Source organism: Eschrichtius robustus, chromosome 6 (genome assembly GCF_028021215.1).
Source record: "Eschrichtius robustus isolate mEscRob2 chromosome 6, mEscRob2.pri, whole genome shotgun sequence".
Lineage (NCBI taxonomy): Eukaryota > Metazoa > Chordata > Mammalia > Artiodactyla > Eschrichtiidae > Eschrichtius > Eschrichtius robustus.
The window spans coordinates 54,311,647-54,331,981 of NC_090829.1; the positions used below are offsets into that span (position 1 = coordinate 54,311,647).

Consider the following 20,335-nt stretch of genomic DNA (forward strand, 5'->3'; position numbering starts at 1 on the left):
TGTGTTCCTGTCTTGCTAGTTGTTTGGTGTAGGGTGTCCAGCACTGTAGCCTGCTGGTCATTGAGTGGAACTGGGTCTTGGCGTTTAGATGGAGATCTCTGGGAGATTTTTGCCATTTGATATTACGTGGAGCTGGGAGGTCTCTAGTGGACCAGTGTCCTGAACTTGGCTCTCCCACCTCAGAGGCACAGCCCTGATGCCTGGCTGGAGCACCAAGAGCCTGTCCTCCACACAGCTCAGAATAAAAGGGAGAAAAAAAAGAAAGAAAGAAGAAGATAAAGTAAAATAAAATAAAATAAAATAAAGTAAAATAAAGTTATTAAAATAAACAATAAAAAATAATTATTAAAAACATTTTTTTAAAGTAATAAAAATAAAAAAGAAAGAAAGAAAGAAGGGAGCAACCAAACCAAAAAAACAAATCCACCAATGATAACAGGTACTAAAAACTATACTAAAAATAAAAAATAAAAAAAAAAACAGGCAGACAGAACCCTAGGACTAATGGTAAAAGCAAAGCTATACAGAGAGAATTACACACAGAAGCATACACATACACACTCACAAAAAGAGAAGAAGGGAAAAAAATATATATATCATTGCTCCCAAAGTCCACCTCCTCAATTTGGGATGATTCGTTGTTTATTCAGGTATTCCATAGATGCAGAGCATATCAAGTTGAGTGTGGAGTTTTAATCCACTGCTCCTGAGGCTGCTGGGAGAGATTTCCCTTTCTCTTCCTTGTTCACACAGCTTCTGGGGTTCAGCTTTGGATTTGGACCAGCCTCTGCGTGTAGGTCGCTTGAGGGCATCTGTTCTTCGCTCAGACAGGACGGGGTTAAAGGAGCAGCTGATTGGGGGCTCTGGCTCACTCAGGCCAGGGGTAGGGAGGGGTACGGATGTGGGGCGAGCCTGCGGCGGCAGAGCCTGGCATGACGTTGCACCAGCCTGAGGTACGCCGTGTGTTCTCCCGGGGAAGTTGTCCCTGGATCACAGGACCCTGGCAGTGGTGGGCTGCACAGTCTCCCAGGAGGGGAGGTGTGGAGAGTGACCTGTGCTTGCACACAGGCTTCTTGGTGGCTGCAGCAGCAGCCTTAGTGTCTCATGCCCATCTCTGGGGTCCACGCTGATAGCCGTGGTTCGCGCCCGTCTCTGGAGCTCCTTTAAGCAGCGCTCTTAATCCCCTCTCCTCATGTACCAGGAAACACAGAGGCAAGAAAAAGTCTCTTGCCTCTTCGGCAGCTCCAGTCTTTTTCCCAAACTCCCTCCCGGCTAGCTGTGGCACACCGGCCCCTTCAGGCTGTGTTCTCGCAGCCAACCCCAGTCCTCTCCCTGGGATCCGACCGAAGCCCGAGCCTCAGCTCCCAGCCACCACCTGCCCCGGCGGGTGAGCAGACAAGCCTCTCCGGCTGGTGAGTGCTGGTCGGCACCGATCCTCTGTGCGGGAATCTCTCCGCTTTGCCCTCCGCACCCCTGTGGCTGCGCTCTCCTCCGTGGCTCTGAAGCTTCCCCCCTCCGCCACCTGCAGTCTCCACCCACGAAGGGTCTTCTTAGTGTGTGGAAACCTTTCCTCCTTCACAGCGCCCTCCCACTGGTGCAGGTCCTGTCCCTATTCTTTTGTCTTTGTTTTTGCTTTTTTCTTTTGCTCTACCCAGGTATGTGGGGAGTTTCTTGCCTTTTGGGAGGTCTGAGGTCTACTGCCAGCGTTCAGTTCGTGTTCTGTAGGAATTGTTTCACATGTAGATGTATTTCTGATGTATTTGTGGGGAGGAAGGTGATCTCCACGTCTTACTCTTCCGCCATCTTGAAGCTCCTCTCTCTATATCTTCTTGACACCTCTTTCCTCCTCTTTCTGAAATGTGCTTAAGTACTGAGCATTTTTTATGAGATAGATATTGTGCTAGGTAGGCATTGTTGAGTCACAGTCTCTCTCCCTGGAGGAGTTTATTGTCTAGGGATAGAGAAGTATATAAACTGAGTTCTTCAAAGAAGGTTGACTGAACAAGAAAGTTTTGAGCTGAGTTTTGAATAAGTGAGGATTTTCCAGGCATAGAGAAGGGTGGAAGATATTGTATGTGAAAGGCACAGAGGATTGAAGAGTTACAGCCTTATTGGCTCAAAAGTCATTTGAACTGGGTAGATCATAGGGTACTGGAACCTGGATAGGTAGAGCTTTAGCTGGCAGACTAAAGCCACAAGGAGCTATTGATGAATTGCAAATAGGTGAGTGACACAGTCAGATTGGCATTTTAAACAAATCTAATGGTAGAGGGAAGGGTGAATGGGAAGATGGCAAAACTAGAATTGAGAGATCTGTAAGGATGTGAAGAGTTAAGCCAAGAAATGATGGAGACTTGGAAGTAAGAAGTGGTAGCAGACCTCGAAAACAAGGGATACTTGACAGGTAAGTCAGCACGATTTCTTCACTGATTGAATGCAGGGGTGAAAGAGAGAAGGTGGAACATAGAATTATTCCCAGGTTTTGGTTTAAATCACTGTGTGGACCATTATGCCAATCAACTTAGAAAGGGAGGGAAGACACAGAGCTGGATTTGAGGATAACATGATGAGTTTGACTTCTGGGGTGATGAAATGGGAATGGCAAGTAGTTTGTTGCATACATTTTTGTGTAGCTCAAGAGGGAACTGGACCGCAGATTTAGATTTGGTAGTCATCCATATATATATAGATGATATTTGAAGTAATTGGTATTGACCAGACTGTCCAGGAAGCATGAGGTTAGACCCCTGTATCTCTACCACTGCCACACCACATTCAATGGATGAATTATTTCAGCTCTTGAAAGGAAGCAGCAAACTTTCTCAGGAAGCTAACTATGAGGGAGATGGGAAGAAGATTTAAATAGAATGCTGTCATGGAAGCCAAAAATCCAAATAATTTAAAAAAGCAGTCTTCAAATAGGTTAAATGAGAGTGATGTCAGGTAGGACTTGGTCATTACACATATTTTGAGTATATCTTTTATCTCAGATGTCAGGGACCTAAATTTGAAATGATGTACTCTGTGACCTCATTGTTTACAGTCTAGTGGGGAGAGAAGTGCAAATGGTTCAATAACATATTTATTTTAACAAAGGGAAATTATATACAAAGTGTGAAACAAAATCTGGGTGGGGTCAGGGAAGATTTTAGAGGGAAGATATATTTTGAGATAAAACTGGAAAGACAAACAGTTTTCTGGTACCAGAGAAGCAGATGGGATAATAGGTTAAAAAAAAAAAAATCATGCATGCATGCAACATGTCATTTTCTAAAACACTGCAAGTAATACTGCATGACTAGAATCCAAATTCTTGGTAGTGGGCATGAAGATAATTGGAAGAGAAAAGGATCAGAGTGAGAGGCGAATTGACATTTAGGACAGTAGATTTGATTTTGTCATCAGTAAGAAGCCTTGAAAAATTCTGAGCCATGGTGTGTTACCATTAGTACTATCCAACAAATATTTACAGATATAACTCTCCTTCCAAGTACATGATAGTATTGCAATTCCCACACCTTCCCTGTTGGGTGGAGCCAAGTGACTAGTACTGACCAATGAATTGTAATGTGTTTCACCTCTGTACTTGAGCCTTAAACACTGAGGCAAAATTCTCTAGAACTCTCTGTTGCCTCTGGCACAGTATTGTGGGTACCCCATTGCTTGGTTCCCTGAGTTACTACTATGAGCAGAGCCTCCTCCTGACCCACAATGGACACATGGTGCAAGCCACAAATCTCCATTGCATTAAGCTATGGTGATTTGGAAGTTGTTTGTTTCTGTAGCATAATTAAGTCTGTTATGACTGAAAGAGATGGATGTTAAAGATGATAAAAAGGTAGAATCTATAGGATATTGTAATTTACTAAAAGTACCAGGTAAGAAGAAGAAAGAGAAATCTAGGCTAATGAGTTGTATAAAAGATTATCCATTGGATTTAATAGTTAGGTTGCCATTTGTGATCTTCAAGACAGTCATTTGGGGTATGATGAGGAAGGAAAGAATGTCGATGGACTATACAGTAAATGGGGATAAAGAAGTGGAGACAGCTAGTGTTGAAATCAATAGCATGAAAAAGAGACTAGCTGACTTTGAATATCTGAACGTGCAAAATATAAATATATTTGCTTCTATTTTAAGAAAATTTTACAAGCTATATTACCAGAGAGTGAAATTAATGTATTATAATACAACAACAACAAAAAACTATGGCTATACTTAATAGTTAGGGTACACAAATAGCTTTGGGAAATGAAGGATTCTCATTGGCTAATAGGAACTACAGCGATTTCTGCTTTCCTTTACAAATTCTATCTTTAGTTTTTATGGCATTTATATGAAGAAATTCACCATTTATTTCCAAGGCTTCAGTTTTTGATTGCTTTTCAAAACATTTCTAGCTTGCTAAATTTAATATTTTAAGAAATGAAACAGACAACATCTAGGTTCCATTCAGCTAACAATGCAAATGTAAATCAAACTGCAAGATAGACACATTGTCCATTGCAGTTGTTCTGTAAGGCAAGGAAAGCCACATTTACATCTTTTTTACAGATTGTCACCTGCAAAGGAAACATAATGACTTAATAGAAGGTTATTAAATAGCAAGCAGCTGAGATAACACCAATGCAAAGTGATGGCAAAGACCAGCATAAATCTATAATATGATAAGTGATGGCAATTATATGATTTTTATTCTGAATCATATATAACCTATCAAACTGTACCTGTGTGCGCTTTTAAACATGCTGCTCCATGAATAATTTTTTTCTATTGAGTTCTTTAAATCTTGAATAATCACTGAAGTAGCACACCATTCTATTTTTATAGTATATGTGGAGTCTTGATCCATAAAGACTCTGGAAAGCAATACACCCTTGCAAGGAGGAAGAAAGATATTTCAGATAACCAAAAACATAACATGGGATGGTTCAATATGGCTTATTTATTAAATATATAGTGACAGCTGTCAAAATAGCTATTGTGGAATTGTATTAACATCAACTCTATTCAAGGTTAAGCATTTATAGTAAGTGTTTTATTACAGCAAATACTGCACACTATACTCCTTAGGGTCAAATCTGCAGGCATTTAATTTCAGCAATTGCCATAATAGAGGCATTATGATAATGTCGCAGCCTCTTGGGCCCACAAAGAGTTTGGATGCTATTATATTTTTTTCCATTTCCTCTCTTTTAAAGCTTTTGTCTGTAATCCACACAGTACTTGGAAAAGCAAGGATTTATATCCTTCCTTATTTGAATATTTGGAACTTGATTTCAAAGGTTGAAATGGACATAATCTAAGAACAAAATAATGGCGTATTACAGAAAGGGGAATAATTTTCCATATGTTTTAGATATTCAGACACAAGGGACTCATCTTTATCAAAAAGACCACATCTATTTTTTCTGAGTCCCACCTTTAAAATTATTGAATGGCAAAATGTTTTATATTTCCCATAGGTAAGCTTAGACTCAGTTATTCTGTCACAGTATTTTGTTCATTGATTTATTAAAATTATTGAATGGCAAAATGTTTTATATTTCCCATAGGTAAGCTTAAACTCAGTTATTCTGTCACAGTATTTTGTTCATTGATTTATTACCATTATTTTAAAAAGCATAATTTAATAAGGTATTATCTTTTATCATATAAGTTAATAGGCATAATTATTGTCAGCAGGATGCTTACAGTCTAAGATAAAAAATACAGTTCTTAAGAATTTGGTGTTGCTTGATAGTCGCACATGTAGCTGTGTTAAATCTTTTATTTACCGAAGTTACAGCAAGAGAAATGTGAATCTATTATTTTCTTTGCTTAGACATCTGGAAAACGCACAGTCTTGCCTAACTCTTACAAATTTCCCTGCTCATCCAAAAGGATATTATGATTCCTTTTTTTTTTTTATTGTGAATTTCTAGTATCAGTCTAAGCCAGTAGATATATTATGGGTTTCTAATTTGCATTTATTTGTTTATTTGTTAACTAGTTTGCATTTTAAAAGAGTAATTGGACAAAAGTAGTTGACCCGTATTTTTAGTTACTTTTTAAAAAAATTTTATTTATTTATTTATTTATTTTTGGCTGTGTTGGGTCTTCGTTTCTGTGCGAGGGCTTTCTCTAGTTGTGGCAAGCGGGGGCCACTCTTCATCGCGGTGCGCGGGCCTCTCACTATCGCGGCCTCTCTTGTTGCGGAGCACAGGCTCCAGACGCACAGGCTCAGTAGTTGTGGCTCACGGGGCTAATTGGTCCGCGGCAAGTGGGATCTTCCCAGGCCAGGGCTCGAACCCGTGTCCCCTGCATTGGCAGGCAGATTCTCCACCACTGCGCCATCAGGGAAGCCCAAGTTACCTTTTTTTTGAATGGCTGGAACATTTAAAGTTTAAAGATATGCTCAAAAGGGATATCAGTTATATTTTTTTCAGAAATTGCGTTGGATCACTCTAGTTTCAGAAAAACAGCATCAGAATTTTATCTGTTGACATATTTTTTTAAAAGTTTTCCTTAAATTAAGTATTCTAATCAGTTGATTTTTTAAAAAATGTTTTTCTTAAATTGAGTATTTAGAATTTCTTAAATATTTAGTGGATTGGACTCATGTTTTAAGAAAAAGCATGATAAAGCCAGTAATATATAATTAAAAACAAAGGTGATCAAAGTCTTTATTAGATATCAGTAATATTTTTATTATAGTTGGTGGAAACAGACATTTTTCTACACCTCTTTGTATTGTTTGATTTTTAAACCATGTGAATAGCTATAAAGCATGAATTATATTATCTGGGATTATTTATGAGAATTGGCAGACCCTGACTGAGAGAGAGAGACAGTTGAGTTCAGATGAGGCCAGTTCTGCATCTCTTCAGATATTCTGGGTTTCACTTTAAAAACATACCAGTCAATATAACTTGGAAGTGAGAATTTATTCATTCACTAGTTCATCAAATATTTGAGTGTCTCCTACATTCTAGTCTCTGTTCCAGGTACCAGGAAACCATAATAAACAGGAAAGAGAGCAAGGTCCATACTTTCATGAATCTTTAATCAGATCCTGTTAACCTCAGAGCCTTTTTTTGCTTTAAAAGTAGCAGCCCCGTGCTCGTGGCTCATCTGACTGCATGGGGATGGCTGGTGAATACAGACAAAGTATCTTAGAAGACCGTCTTCAAAAACCCAAAATGAAGTTCACACTTACATGCTGGTGCTTGACCCTCTTCGTCTTTATGAATAAGAAAATGACTGAAACATTCAGCTACAACTGGAAAAATTGTGGTGAAAAGTGCAGACAGATAAATCAGGGTTTAACAAATGACAACCACTTGGGAAGTGACTTAATCATTCTTGTTGAATTTCATATTTCATTAAATATTCTTATACACAATTTCCTGTTAATTGCTTTAAACAAAACCTCCCTTAAGGACTTATTTCAATTAAGTATAAATGTTCCACAAAAATAGTTCTGACAAAGAATCCCCAGGTAGTTCAAATTCTAATATGCATTGACCGAAGGTAAAGAAAAATAACAATTTTTGTATGTTTTAACATGTTTATTACAACAGATACAATTCACATCTGACTAGCTGTTTCCTCTTTCACGCCCGCCACAACCATGTTCATTGGGCCATTTCCTTATATTTGAGCAATCAATGTACTTTCAGCACTCATGCCCAGCAGTACTTTTAAGTCCATTCTTACAGGGTGCAAATGGATTTCAATAATTTATACAAACAAGTGGGTTATGCTCAATCACTGCAATTTTATGCTACTGTACAGAGGAATGAAAAGGTTATAGAAAAGTGCCATAGCAACAGTGCCTTAAGAAAGGAGAAAAAGAGGAGCCTTAAAAAAAATGGATAAAATCAGATCAAGGATCATGGGAAATGGGAGATAGTAAACCACAAAAACAACAAAATAGAGAAGTAACAGATAATGATATGTGATGCCAAGACATTAAAATGGGAGTGATATGATAATCAGCAACTAGGTAGATTCTGTAAATTAAGTCATCACGAAAAGCCCCTCTGAAGAGGTGACACTTACGCTTATATAACACTTACATGAAGGATCAAGCTGTATTTTAAAGTCTCTGAGGGTGTTCCCAATAAAAAATACCCCCTTGCTATGGTCTGAATGTTTGTGTTCTCCCCAGATTCACATGCTGGAATCCTAAAACCCAGTGTGATGGTGTTAGGAGGTGGGGCCGTTGGGAGGTGATTAGGTCATGATGTGGAGCCCTTATGAATGGGACTAATGCTTTTATAAAAGAGATCCCACAGAGCTCCCTAGCCCCTTTTGCCAGGCAAGATACAATATGAAATCTGCATCCTGGGAGAGGGCCCTCACTTTACTATCCAGGCATCTTAATCTTGGACTTCTAGCTTCCAGAACAGTGAGAAATAAATTTTTGTCAGTTATAGTCTACTAAGTTTCTGGTATTTTGTTATAGCAGCCCAAATGGACAAAGGCACCTCTTTTATGCTGGTTTCTGAGCAAATTGAAAAATAAAATAGGATCCCATATGGAAAGAGCACCTTTTTCTCATAGAGGCCAGGTTGGAGGATACAGCTTAGTGTTAGAGTCAAAGTGTGTCAGACTCACAGTCCTAATCTCTGACAGTTTCTTTAGGTAGAAAGGCCTTCCATATACATAGAGAGAGAGTCCATGTACAAGTGGGCAGGATCACTGCCCAGGGGAAGAAAGGCAGAATAAAGCAGAGAATGTCCAGCTATTCTTCTGAAATTTAACAAATCAGAAAAGAGAAAAAGGCTAGAGAGAGACAAAAAACCATCATAGCAGTGGAGATCACTTCACCTGTACAGAAACAGGAATGAGGAAAAAAGCAGTCTCGCCTGCTTCCAACATTACACGAATATCTCTGAGAAGGGTGTAGAGACACAAACTGGGAAATGACTTTGGGATGTTCTTGAAATGGAAGGAAGGTCACTAGGAGAAGACCATAGTGCACATGTACAGAATAAAACCAGATGAGGTTGGAAAGTTTGGCAGCAGCAAGATGATGTAAAGCTTTGTAGGCCAGACTTGTGAATTTGGATTTTTATTTTAAGTGAAACTGGGAATCACAGGAGGGTTTCAAATAGGCAAGTGCTACGTTCTGATTTAAATTTTTAAAAGATCTCCCCAGTTGCTATTTCAAGAATATATTGTTGGGCAGGGGGGAGTGTTAAGACAGGAGACCATTGCAGAAATCTAGTTTAGCGGTGTAGTGGTTTGGAAAAGAGTGATAAGAGTGGAGAGGTAGAAAAGTAGATGGATTCTGGATTAGAGTAAATTTGGGAGATGAGGGAAAACGACGAATTAAGTGTAGCATTAAATTCTTGTTTGGAATAACTGGATTCCACTTGCTGTGAACACGACTTGTGGAGGAATACTTTTGGTTGTGGGGGAAGGGAATCATGTCTTCTAAGCTGAGAAGGCTATTAGATGTACAAATCCAGACGCCATGAATGTAGTTACACATGTGAGCCAGTATTCTCTGGGAAAGGCCAGGGCTGGCGACATAAGACTTAGATATCCTCTGCATATAAATGATATTTAAAGCCATGGGATTGAATAAGGTCATTCCCCAAAGAGTTTATAAACTGATAAGCCTTCCACCTTCGTAATCTCAGAGGAGAGAAACCTGAGAAAGAGCAGCTGGTAAAGTGGTTGGAGAATCAGTTGTGTGGGATTACAGGTATGAAAGAAGGAAACGTTCAAGAAGGAAGCAATCGGCACAATTTTACTTTAACCAGAAAATTATGTGTAAGTGAAACAAAGTAAATGAGCAGACACACACACACACACACACACACACATACACACACACTAGATCACTGGGAATAGGGTGAAGAACACATACGAGCAGCAGAGGTAGTGTGTGTTTTAAAGATTTGGTATGTGCTTCAACTTCCTACAAATCTACTCGCAAAATTATTTTTTAATTTTGTTGTTGGTACTTAGAATTTGTTTTTATTTTTATCTTTAGTGGTTTAACAAATGATAGTCAAGTGCCCTAGCCTAACTTTAATTGCAGATCTGCGTCTTGCATGATAGTTAAATATCCTGGAGAAGGATATCATAAACTTCTATTTTGTACCATCTCAGATATTTGTTCTTATTGGCTGCTACGCATTTTGTTGGTCCTCTGTGAATTTTCACTAAATCCTAGATACCCTGTATGCAAATTGACGCTATATTATTTACCAAGCCAACATGATTTCACTTAGGACAGTTTTAGTTTGATAAATGAGTCTGTGATTATTTACTGGAAATGCACTATCTTAGTCAACTCCAGAAATTCCCTTCTCTTTGTTTTTCAGTTTTGCACTTACACTTGCACTCCTTTATAAATCCAGTATTTCAAATCAGATATAGTGATTTATATTTAATAACCCATTCTTACTATTCATATTTATTTTCTCATTCCAAATGAAGTTACAAAACTTTTTATTAGTTGTATACATAACAATATGAATAATAACACATATTCTGAAATTGGCTGTTAGTGTCATTTACTAATGTTGTGATTCTGATAACTGAAGTATCACAAGTATATTGACCAACTATTCTGTAATACATATACTGCAGAAACTCTCAACCCAATCTGTGCATCAGAATCACTTGTGGAGTTAAAAAAATAAATACAGTAGCTTGGATTGAGAACCACTGCATTAGGCTATATTGTAGGAGTACCTGCTGAGCTCCCTATATCATAGAAGTCTCCTAAAATATCGATTCCAGTTTTCTGCTAGTGAAAGGCATGGGGCAGAAGCATAAAAACTTTGCACTAGCCTTAAAAAGGAAGACAGACATCAGTAACGTGACCTCAAATGGGTGAGAGCAAGAGAAAAATGTTGATGGATTAGAACAATATTGTTCTTCTATCCTGTGAGATGTCAAGGTTCAGAAGGATCATTGACCAGATTCGGTGTCAATTTAGAGACATCTAAAGATGTGGTGCCATGGCTATCAGAATCTGTACCTTGGATCTGTGTTAGTAGTTCTCGGTCATAAGACCTCTTAGTGTTCTTGTCTCTACTTCATTCTGCAATCAAAAGACATTTTGTTTTTCACTTAAAAAAGAATGACACAATAATTCACATTTATTGTACAAAAATGATATTATTAATAATCTGGCAACCAGAAATAACAACTTTCATATTATTCTCATGTTGAATAGCCTTTCAGACTTTTCTCTATAGGCAGTAGAATACTGTATGAGGGAAGTATATTTTCTGGTTACAAACACAGACTCTGGAGTCTGATTGACTATCTTCAAATCCTTGCCTTGTCATTTACTAGCTTTGACTTTTGGCAAGTTACTTACTTTCCTTATTCTTCTGTATTAATATATGTAAGGTACTCAGTAGAGTGCCTTGCAGGTAGCAAGCTCTCTGTAGGTGTTAACTATATTATTGTATATGTAAAAAGTATACGATTAACAAAGATTGGATAAAGCCACTTTTAGCCATTTTAAAAATGATTGCAAATTTCAGTGAATATTTATTTATCTCTAGATTAAGCAGTGATTTATTTAGCACCACCTATGTGCCACGCACTATACATCTAAATTAACTTCTTTAATAGTATTCTATTGTATAGATTGCACTGAATTTTATTTAATCAACTCCCTAGCAGTAGACATTAGAAATATTTTCAATTTTTAAAAATATTATAAATAAGACCATAGTCCTAGTAGCTAATTATGTGCACACTTACATGATGCCTTTCTGGAAATATCTGGGTCAAAGGATATGCAGATTTCAAAGGCTTTTGTTATTTACTGACAAATTACTATTCAGGGAGATTGTGCCATTTATGGTCACACCATAATAATTGAGAATTGAAGGCAAAAGTCTTGAGCAAATGTAGTTGACTGAGCCATAGGTAGTTTCAGAAGGATAACTTGGGCTTTCAAAACCAAGACGTGGCATTAGAGAGGTAGAAAGAGCCAATGAAAAGCGGTCAACAAATCAAAACACTTTTGAAAAGTATCGTTACTGAATTAATCATTTTGGTAAACTTGCAGCAACTAGAATACCAGATTATTAAATATGAGGACCCAAGATGTTTTTTTTTTAACCCTCCTTGGTACTGCCTGTTAGGGTCTTTTTTTTTGGTAAGCATTCATCTACATATTTGAAAATGCCACAGATGAAAAATCCTGTTATTTCTTTCACTTAGAGGTCATGGCGTTATTTGCGTCAAGGGGTCAAAACATCTTGTTATTTTGGGTTGGTGATAGATATTCCCACTATGCCCAAGAGAGTAGCATTTAGAAAAACATAAAGAGGTAAAGCAAAATTCTTTTCTTGGAAACCAGGCTTATTTTCTAAATCTACCTACTGTCTACAAGAGTGATCCTATCTGCCTCTCCCTTTTGTGGTACTTCTTAATTGATTAACCAAAACCGTAGTTTTGTTTTCCCCCCATGGATATATGCAAATATTTTAAACAGCTGTCTTGAAAAATCAACCCTACTTGATCCTTCTTATCTTATGTTGCATATGAAAAGACAATGCAGTTAATTCACTGTTTACTCCAAGTTGTAGTTACAACTCCACCTTTAAATTTGGTTTTGAAAATAACTTAATATTTATCATCTATTCGATAGATAAGATTTTTAAAGATATTGTATAAGGCTTTTCTTGCTTGGATTTTTAAAAATTGGAACAAAATTACAAATTGGGTATAAATATAAATTATCCAAATGTTTTAGAAGTCATTTTGAAAAGAAAATTAAGTTTTATATTTTATTCATTGTATCCATCTCATCAGTATTAGGTAAACAAAAAAGGAGTTGAGGCTTATTGAATGCCAATAAAACTAAACCCACAGTTACATAAGTGAACAGAGCAGTAACTAAATTCCTTTCAGTAGAATAACATAATTATTAAGTTACGAAGTTGTGTATTTAATCTTCTGGATTCTAATTCCAATACCACTATTTCCTTGGACAAGCTATATAACCTCTCTAAACCTTAGTGCCATCATCAGTAAAATGGGCACAGTAACAGTACTCATCTCATAGTTCTTTTGTTTGTTGTTGTGTTGTTGGTGGTGTGATGAAGATGAATTGAGATAATGCATGGAAACATTTAGCACTGTTTGATAGGAAATAGGTATTCAATAAGTGCTAGCTATAGCTATTTCAGTGAAAATCAAGGAAAACATTTAAAAACAGGTTTCCATTAGTATCACATGTTTCCTTTCTCCACAGTTGCTGCTGGTACGGAATCCAGAGAGGTGAACAGATTTCCCCTTCCTAATAATACAACCACAGCAACAGCAGCTGTGACTGAGGAGGAAACAGAACTAACATCTCTCCAAGAGGGGACCCTCTGATTCAACAGACATTATTCATTATCTGAAGGCTGTGAAGGATATTGATAGACTAAGAACCTTGGCTCATCCTCTGGGGATAGACAAACTGAAAGATACCCAATAATAATTGTTCTCGTTAATCTTGAGATAGGAAAGTCTCTTTGAGCCTTCCAGTGGTCTTCTGAGAATAGGACCACAAACTATATTCTTTTTCAACCTGGCTCTTTGTGTGTATTTCCGGTCACTAAGACGGAGAAGGGTGAATCGAGAACTGTGTTTGGATTAGCTGGACAAATAGAAAAGCATAACCCATGACAGATAAAATCACAACAAACTGCAAAATATTTCTCAACTCATGGTTCTATAGTAGTGTTAGTTTGAGCATTCAGTATAACTGTCTGCTAAAGCATAGTGAGTTCAGAGGACATCTCGATGGTCTCAGGTGAAGGACAACTTGTCACTTGAAGTTGGTGGCACACCGGATGGATGGAGCATGGAAATGGAAATTTCCCATCATCTTTATGACAAGGCACCTGGTCCTTGGCTCAGTTAAATGGAAAAAGACAGAGTGCAAAGTTCACCTTGCATACCTATAGACCTTTGGAGAATTTTGGTTACTATCTCAGAATTTGCTGTAATATGACACATTTTATACTTTTTTCCTTCTCTTTCAGAAAGTTCAGTCTTTTAATAGTCATGAGTTTCAAATTCTCATGTAAGAATGAAATGTTAGCACAGGATATACAAACATCTTCAAAGATTACTTTTTTTTAAATTTAATTTTATTTATTTTTTTATACAGCAGGTTCTTATTAGTTATCCATTTTATACATATTAGTGTATATAGGTCAATCTCAATCTCCCAATTCATCACACCACCACCATCCCCACCCACCGCTTTCCCCCACTGGTGTCCATACGTTTGTTCTCTACATCTGCATCTCAATTTCTGCCCTGCAACCCGGTTCATCTGTACCATTTTTCTAGGTTCCACATAAATGTGTTAATATATGATATTTGTTTTTCTCTTTCTGACTTACTTCACTCTGTATGGCAGTCTCTAGATTCATCCACGTCTCAACAAATTACCCAATTTCGTTCCTTTTTACGGCTAAGTAATATTCCATTGTATATATGTACCACATCTTCTTTATCCATTCGTCTGTGGATGGGCATTTAGGTTGCTTCCATGACCTGGCTATTGTAAATAGTGCTCCAATGAACATTGGGGTGCATGTGTCTTTTTGAATTATGGTTTTCTCTGGGTATATGCCCAGTAGTGGGATTGCTGGATCATATGGTAATTCTACTTTTAGTTTTTTAAGGAACCTCCATACTGTTCTCCATAGTGGCTGTATCAATTTACATTCCCACCAACAGTGCAAGAGGGTTCCCTTTTCTCCACACCCTCGCCAGCATTTGTTGTTTGTAGATTTTCTGATGATGCCCATTCTAACCGGTGTCAGGTGATACCTCATTGTAGTTTTGATTTGCATTTCTCTAATAATTAGTGATGTTGAGCAGCTTTTCATGTGCTACTTGGCAATCTGTATGTCTTCTTTGGAGAAGTGTATATTTGGGTCTTCCACCCATTTTTGGATTGGGTTTTTTTTTTTTAATTAATTAATTTATTTTTGGCTGTGTTGGGTCTTCATTTCTGTTCAAGGGCCTTCTCCAGTTGTGGCGAGCGGGGGCCACTCTTCATCGTGGCGCGTGGGCCTCTCACTGTTGCGGCCTCTTGTTGCGGAGCACAGGCTCCAGACGCGCAGGCTCAGTAGTAGTGGCTCACACGCCCAGTTGCTCCACGGCATGTGGGATCCTCCCAGACCAGGGCTCGAACCCGTGTCCCCTGCATCGGCAAGCAGACTCTCAACCACTGCGCCACCAGGGAAGCCCCTGTTTTTTTAATATTGAGCTTCATGAGCTGTTTATATATTTTGCAGATTAATCCTTTGTCCGTTGATTGATTTGCAAATATTTTCTCCCATTCTGAGGCTTGTCCTTTCGTGTTGTTTACAGTTTCCTTTGCTGTGCAAAAGCTTTGAAGTTTCATTAGGTCCCATTTGTTTATTTTTGTTTTTATTTCCATTACTCTAGGAGGTAAATCAAAAAAGATCTTGCTGTGATTTACGTCAGAGAGTGTTCTTCCTATGTTTTCCTCTAAGAGTTTTATAGTGGCTGGTCTTACATTTAGGTCTTTAATCCATTTTGAGTTTATTTTTGTCTATGGTGTTAGGGAATGTTCTAATTTCATTCTTCTACATGTAGCTGTCCAGTTTTCCCAGCACGACATATTGAAGAGACTGTCTTTTCTCCACTGTATATCCTTGCCTCCTTTCTCATAGATTAGTTGACCATAGGCGCGTGGGTTTATCTCTGGGCTTTCTATCCTGTTGCATTGATCTATATTTCTGTTTTTGTGCCAGTACCATACTGTCTTCATTACTGTAGCTTTGTAGTATAGTCTGAAGTCAGGGAGTCTGATTCCTCCAGCTCTGTTTTTTTCCCTCAAGACTGCTTTGGCTATTCGGGGTCTTTTGTATCTCCATACAAATTTTAAGATTTTTTTGTTCTAGTTCTGTAAAAACTGCCATTGGTAATTTGATAGGGATTGCATTGAATCTGTAGATTGCTTTGGGTAGTATAGTCATTTTCACAACATTGATTGTTCCAGTCCAAGAACATGGTATATCTCTCCATCTGTTGGTATCATGTTTAATTTCTTTCACTAGTGTCTTATAGTTTTCTGCATACAGGTCTTTTACCTCCTTAGGTAGGTTTATTCTTAGGTATTTTATTCTTTATGTTGCAGTGGTAAATGGGAGTGTTTCCTTACTTTCTCTTTCAAATTTTTCATCATTAGTGTATAGGAATGCAAGAGATTTCTGTGCATTAATTTTGTATCCTGCAACTTTACCAGATTCATTGATTAGCTCTAGTAGTTTTCTGGTGGCATCTTTAGGATTCTCTATGTATAGTATCATGTCATCTGCAAACAGTGACAGTTTTACTTCTTCTTTTCCAATTTGTATTCCTTTTATTTCTTTTTCTTCTCTGATTGCCGAGGCTAGGACTTCCAAAACTTTGTTGAATAATAGTGGTGAGAGTGGACATCCTTGTCTTGTTCCTGATCTTAGAGGAAATGCTTTCAGTTTTTCACCATTGAGAATGATGTTTGCTGTGGGTTTGTCATATATGGCCTTTATTATGTTGAGGTAGGTTCCCTCTATGCCCACTTTCTGGAGAGTTTTTATCATAAATGGGTGTTGAATTTTGTCAAAAGCTTTTTCTGCATCTATTGAGATGATCATATGGTCTTTATTCTTCAGTTTGTTAATATGGTGTACCACATTGATTGATTTGCATATATTGAAGAATCCTTGCATCCCTGGGATAAATCCCACTTGATGATGGTGTATGATACTTTTAATGTGTTGTTGGATTCTGTTTGCTAATATTTTGTTGAGGATTTTTGCATCTATATTCATCAGTGATGTTGGTCTGTAATTTGCTTCTTTTGTAGTATCCTTGTCTGGTTTTGGTATCAGGGTGATGGTGGCCTCATAGAATGAATTTGGCAGTGCTCCTTCCTCTGCAATTTTTTGGAAGAGCTTGAGAAGGATGGGTGTTAGCTCTTCTCTAAATGTTTGATAGAATTCACCTGTGAAGCCATCTGGTCCTGGACCTTTGTTTCTTGGAAGATTTTTAATCACAGTTTCAATTTCATTACTTGTGATTGGTCTGTTCATATTTTGTATTTCTTTCTGGTTCAGTCTTGGACGGCTATACCTTTCTAAGAATTTGTCCATTTCTTCCAGGTTGTCCATTTTATTGGCATAGAGTTGCTTGTAATAGACTCTTAGGATGCTTTGTATTTCTGCGGTGTCTGTTGCAAGTTCTCCTTTTTCATTTCTAATTTTATTGATTTGAGTTCTCTCCCCCTTTTTCTTGATGAGTCTGGCTAAAGGGTTATCAATTTGTTTATCTTCTCAAAGAACCAGCTTTTAGTTTTATTGATCTATGCTATTGTTTTCTTCATTTCAATTTCATTTATTTCTGCTCTGATGTTTATGATTTCTCTCCTTCTGCTAACTTTGGGTTTTGTTTGTTTTTCTTTCTCTAGTTCCTTTAGGTGTAAGGTTAGATTGTTTATTTGAGATTTTTCTTGTTTCTTGAGGTAGGCTTGTATTGCTGTAAACTTCCCTCTTAGAACTGCTTTTGCTGCCTTCCATAGGTTTTGGATTGTCGTGTTTTCATTGTCATTTGTCTCTAGGTAATTTTTGAATTCCTCTTTGATTTCTTCAGTGATCTCTTTGTTATTTAGTAACGTATTGTTTAGCCTCCACTTGTTTGTGTTTTTTACATTATTTCCCTATAATTGATTTCTAATCTCATAGCGTTGTGGTCAGAAAAGATGCTTGATATGATTTCAATTTTCTTAAATTTACAGAGTCTTGATTTGTGACCAAGATGTGATCTATCCTGGCGAATGTTCCATGTACACTTGAGAAGAAAGTGTAATCTGCTGTTTTTGGATGGAGTGTCCTATAAATATCAATTAAATCTAGCTGGTCTATTGTGTTATTTAAATCTTGTGTTTCCTTATTAAATTTCTGTTTGGATAATCTGTCCATTGGTGTAAGTGAGGTGTTAATGCCCGCACTATTATTGTGTTACTGTCGATTTCCTCTTTTATAGCTATTACCAGTTTTCTTATGTATTGAGGTGCTCCTTTTTTGGGTGCATATATATTTATAATTGTTATATCTTCTTCTTGGATTGATCCCTTGATCATTATGTAGTGTCCTTCCTTTTCTCTTGTAACATTCTTTATTTTAAAGTCTATTTTATCTGATATGAGTATAGCTACTCCAGCTTTCTTTTGATTTCCATTTGCATGGAATATCTTTTTCCATTCCCTCCCTTTCAGTCTGTATGTGTCCCTAGGACTGAAGTGGGTCTCTTGTAGACAGCATATATATGGGTCTTGTTTCTGTGTCCATTCAGTGAGCCTGTGTCTTTTGGTTGGAGCATTTAATCCTTTCACATTTGAGGTAATTATTGATATGTATGTTCCTATGACCATTTCCTTAATTGTTTTGGATTTGGTTTTGCAGGACCTTTTCTTCTCTTGTGTTTCCCACTTAAGAGAAGTTCCTTTAGCATTTGTTGTAGATATGGTCTGGTGGTGCTGAATTCTCTTAGCTTTTGCTTGTCTGTAAAGCTTTTGATTTCTCCATCAAATCTGAATGAGATCCTTGCCAGGTAGATTAATCTTGGTTGTAGGTTTTTCCCTTTCATCACTTTATATATGTCATGCCACTCCCTTCTGACTTGTAGAGTTTCTGCTGAGAAATCAGCTGTTAACCTTATGGGAGTTCCTTGTATGTTATTTGTCGTTTTTCCCTTGCTGCTTTCAATAAGTTTTCTTTGCTTTTAATTTTTGCCAACTTGATTACTATGTGTCCCGGCATATTTCTCCTTGGGTTTATCCTGTATGGGACTCTCTGCGCTTCCTGGACTTGGGTGGCTATATCCTTTCCCACGTTAGGGAAATTTTTGACTATAATTTCTTCAGATATTTTCCTGGGTCCTTTCTCTCTCTCTTCTCCTTCTGGGACCCCTATAATGCAAATGTTGTTGCGTTTAATTTTGTCCCAGAGGTCTCTTAGGCTGTCTTCGTTTCTTTGCATTCTTTTTTCTTTATTCTGTTCTGCAGCAGTGAATTCCACCATTCTGTCTTCCAGGTCACTTATCCATTCTTCTGCCTCAGTTATTCTGCTTTTGATTCCTTCTAGTGTATTTTTCTTTTCAGTTATTTTATTGTTCATCTGTGTTTTTTTGTTCTTTAATTCTTCTAGGTCTTTGTTAAACATTTCTTGCATCTTCTTGATCTTTGCCTCCATTCTTTTTCTGAGGTCCTGGATCATCTTCACTATCATGATTCTGAATTCTTTTTCTGGAAGGTTGCCTATCTCCACTTCATTTAGTTGTTTTTCCGGGGTTTTATCTTGTTCCTTCATCTGGTACATAGCCCTCTGCCTTTTCATCTTTCCTACCTTTCTGTGAATGTCGTTTTTGTTCCACAGGCTGCAGGATTGTAATTCTTCTTACCTCCGCTGTCTGCCCTCTGGTGGATGAGGCTGTCTAAGAGGCTTGTGCAAGTTTCCTGATGGGAGGGACTGGTGGTGGGTAGAGCTGGCTGTTGCTCTGGTGGGCAGAGCTCAGTAGAACTTCAGTCCGCTTGTCTGCTGATGGGTGGGGCTGGGTTCCCTCCCTGTTGGTTGTTTGGCCTGAGGCGACCCAACACTGGAGCCTGCCCGGGCTCTTTGGTGGGGTTAATGGTGGACTCTGGGAGGCCTCACTCCAAGGAGTACTTCACAAAGGTTCTGCTGCCAGTGTCCTTGTCCTCATGGTGAGACACAGCCACCCCCCGCCTCTTCAGGAGATCCTCCAACACTAGCAGGTAGGTCTGGTTCAGTCTCCTGTTGGGTCACTGGTCCTTCCCCTGGGTCCCGATGTGCACACTACTTTGTGTGTGCCCTCCAAGAGTGGAGTCTCTGTTTCCCCCAGTCCTGTCGAAGTCCTGCAGTCAAATCCTGCTAGCCTTCAAAGTCTGATTCTCTAGGAATTCCTCCTCCCATTGCTGGACCCCCAGGTTGGGAAGCCTGACGTGGGGCTCAGAACCTTCACTCCAGTGGGTGGACTTCTGTGGTATAAGTGTTCTCCAGTTTGTGAGTCACCCACCCAGCAGTTATGCGATTTGATTTTATTGTGATTGCGCCCCTCCTACTGTCTCATTGTGACTTCTCCTTTGTCTTTGGATGTGGGGTATCTTTTTTGGTGAGTTCCAGTGTCTTCCTGTCGATGACTGTTCAGCAGGTAGTTGAGATTCTGGTGCTCTCGCAAGAGGGAGTGAGAGCATGTCCTTCTACTCCACCATCTTGAACCAATCTCCCCAAAGATTACTTTTCTAGTTTTTTGTTTCTTTAGCTGGTTAGCTGGTTTA

The 20,335-nt window shown here is 38.2% G+C and overlaps 1 protein-coding gene across 14 annotated transcripts in view; it reads left to right on the forward strand.

Annotated features, from left to right (window-relative positions):
- NAALADL2 (N-acetylated alpha-linked acidic dipeptidase like 2) overlaps positions 1-20,335 on the forward strand; it is a 1,511,782-nt gene that overhangs the window by 167,397 nt on the left and 1,324,050 nt on the right. Inside the window, exon 1 of one of the 14 annotated variants that reach the window (XM_068547433.1) lies at positions 13,228-13,248. The exons of the other annotated variants lie outside the window; for them this stretch is intronic. The gene's annotated coding sequence lies outside the window, so the exon portion shown is untranslated. Of the gene's footprint in view, positions 1-13,227; positions 13,249-20,335 lie in introns of those variants that run through there. 14 annotated transcript variants of the gene reach the window in all.